The sequence below is a fragment of the Jaculus jaculus genome, chromosome 7 (assembly GCF_020740685.1).
Source record: "Jaculus jaculus isolate mJacJac1 chromosome 7, mJacJac1.mat.Y.cur, whole genome shotgun sequence".
In the NCBI taxonomy this organism is placed as follows: Eukaryota; Metazoa; Chordata; class Mammalia; order Rodentia; family Dipodidae; genus Jaculus; species Jaculus jaculus.
Genome location: NC_059108.1, coordinates 84,421,284 through 84,424,516, shown reverse-complemented (window position 1 = coordinate 84,424,516; position 3,233 = coordinate 84,421,284). Strand labels below are relative to the sequence as shown.

The following is a 3,233-nucleotide window of genomic DNA, read 5'->3' as shown; positions in this document are numbered from 1 at the left end:
ATGGCCCCACTGGCAGTTATGTGAACCCAGAAGAAACCAGATGAATTAGGATTTCGAATCCCCATCAGCAGTCTGCGTCATTGAGCTGCAGACCTTTCTTCACTAACCCAGCCTGCAGAATGCTATCTTAAAAAGGCTTACTCTCCTAGTGTCTCAGAAACTCAAATGGGTACCCGCTGAGGTACTTTTTAGGGCATAAGGAAATGCCAATCCAAGAACAGAAGCTACAGGACCCCCAAATCATGAGCCTGCCACCCATGCTTTTTCCTCCAAATCGCTTTGCTTCCTGTTTTTTGTATTCCCACCCAATTAGCTACACACTACCTTTAAGATATGGTTTGTTGTTTTCTTCTGGATATTTTACTTAACCTGCCATTATTGTTCAAAAACTTGCGCTTGTTAGGGAAAACAGTACTAATTATAGTAAAACAAACTTATGTTGTATATAAAATTGTGCCAAATTACAAAGTGATTGGTTTCTGTGGCACTAGGATTTACAATACACAATTCAGAACAAAAATCACAAGTATATGAACAAAGATGGAGTTCAGCTTTTCTTTTCTTTCTTTTTTTTTTTTTTTTTTTTTTTGGTTCTTCAAGGTAGGGTCTCACTCTGGTCCAGGCTGACCTGAAATTAACTCTGTCATCTCAGGGTGGCCTTGAACTCATGGCGATCCTCCTACCTCTGCTTCCCGAGTGCTGGGATTAAAGGCGTGCGCCACCACGCCCGGCTCGAGTTCAGCTTTTCTTAATCGGAGTAATCATATCCATTAAGGCCCTTAACCTTCTGCATGACCTGCCCGCTTCTCATTCCTTTCATCAACCTGAAAAAGAAGCATTTCTGGGAAGCAGGATTTATTAAGAATATTTACCTTAATTTTTTAAAATCCCTACAAAAATCCATTACCACTTAAGACCAGAAAAATGACTCAAATTAATCAAGTCTCCAGTGCTGATGCTGGAAACAAGCTCAATGGATCTGAGTGATGGACAGGCCGCAGTCAGCCATTGGCAGGGTTGGGGTAGTGGTGCAGGTGGTCACACCTTGACGCTCAAGCCACAGGTTGTGAATTCGGGAAGAGTGAGGTCTACTGCCCTGTATTATCAGATGGAGTCTTTGATTCCCCTGCCAAGGTCCTGGAGAAAGGTTTTAACACTGTCCGCCATCTCCTCACCACCCAGACTATCAATTACTCAGAGAGGGAAGTACCCCCCAAGTTCTCATCATGAAAGACCCGGAAGCCCCGCCGGGCGCCGCTTGACCCCCGCGGCCCGCTTGCCAGCTCCGCACCGGCCGCCCGCTCCGCCCCAGTGCTCCCAGGGATGGGGCTGCGCCCGCACTGGGCATGCCTGGCCGCCACTGTCTCCTTTTAAATAAATAGATAAAATATTAAAAAAAAAAAAAAAACTGGGCTGACAGAAAGCTGGAAGAAGCCATTCTATATGCAGTTCAAAGGGAGAAAGAGATATCACTAGTGAAGATACTCAATAGTGGACATGGAAAGCCTTATATTTGGCCAGTCAGGCAAAATGAGCCTAAGGGTGCAATAGTGGCATGTCTATCATGGTGGAAACCAACTGCCCTCTAATTGGACTGGAAGCCCGCTCTATGGAAGGGAATACATCCCTGATACTGAAAATTTAAAACAGGGGTAGTCATGAGCCCTAGGGGTGTAACATCTGTTGATGTCTGGATAAATGTATATACTATGGTTATCAAACTGCCCAGTAAGCACTTCTTTTTTTTTCTTTTAAATATTTTATTTGTTTATTTGAGAGAGAAAGAGGCAAATAGAGATTCTGGGCACGTCAGGGCCTCCAGTCACTGCAAATCCAGATGCTTGTACCACCTTGTGCATCTGGCTTTACGTGGGCCTTGGTGGAATCGAACCTGGGTCCTTGGGCTCTGCTGGCAAGCGCCTTAACCGCCAGGCTATCTCTCCAGCCCAGAGGTATTCATTTACTTATTTTATAAGCATAGATAATTTTTTGTTGTTGTTGTTGTTGTTTTGTTTTTCGAGGTAGGGTCTCACTGTAGCCCAGGCTGACCTGGAATTCGCTATGCAGTCTCATGACGGCAATCCTACCTCTGCCTCCCAAATGCTGGGATTAAAGCCGTGCGCCACCACGCCCAGCACCATAGCTTATTGTTTGAGTCGAGGGAGTCAGGCATTTTCCAAAGCAGGGTGAATAACAATAAAGGAAGGTGGCAGTGGGTGTGGGCGGCACATGCCAATCACTTCACATCTATCCCTTGCAGGCCAGAGGAAGCAGGAGGACGGTCCATCCTACAAACTCTTCCTCCGGTCCTGCTGTTGGGGAGGCCAAGTGTGTGTGTGTGTGTGTGGGGGGGGGTCACTTGCCGGTGAATTTGGGGGGTCGTTTCTCCCTGAAAGCTGCCATGCCTTCCAGCCGGTCTTGAGTCGGGATGTTCTGCCCTCGATGGCCATCCCCGACGCAAAGTCCACCTGGGACAAGATCTCCTGGGCAAGTGCCAGCGCCCTTTGGTAGGCAGCATCTCCCTCTTGGTTCTGTTCCTCGGCATGATTGACCAGCGCATGGGCCTGCACTCTGTTCAGCCTCCGGCCAGTGAAGATCAGTTCCTTTGCCAGGGCCACCCCCAGGCAATGGGGCAGCCTCTGGGTCCCTACTGCGCCAGGGAGGAGTCCTCTCCTGGTCTCAATCAGACCCAAGACTGCGGAGGAAGCAATCTCATTCATCAAGCCTGGAAGCCTCTGGACAAAGACTCCCACTTCCTCCGTGCTGATCTGCTCCCGCTCCTTCACGACCGCACCAGCACAGAATACACCCTTCACTCGGCTTCTGAAGAACAGGACTCACAGGTGCTGGGCCTCCCTCAGGCGGGCCAGAGCTTCCAGCAGCTCGCTGACAAACACCTTGCCCAGGGCGTTCCTAGCCTGAGGTCTGTTCATCAGAATCTCAGTGATTCCTTAGCCAGATGCACAAGGGGGCGCACGCGTCTGGAGTTCGTTTGCAGTGGCTGGAGGCCCCGATTGCCCATTCTCTCTCTCTCTCTGCCTCTTTCTCTCTCAAATAAATAAATAAATAAATAAATAAATAAATAAATAAATAAAAAAAAAAGACTCAAAGGGACGTGGGAGTAGCTGTATATGCCTCTTTCTCAGCATTTATGTCCTGTGCCATCCGCCAGAGTGTCAGGCCTGTGCTCAGCACTTCTCTTAATATTCATACCCTTATATTAATGCTACTCT

The 3,233-nt window shown here is 48.1% G+C and overlaps 1 pseudogene; it reads right to left on the bottom strand.

Moving 5' to 3' along the window:
- Positions 1 to 2,340: 2,340 nt before the first annotated feature.
- Positions 2,341 to 2,945, bottom strand: LOC101598594 (annotated as a pseudogene).
- Positions 2,946 to 3,233: the final 288 nt, after the last annotated feature.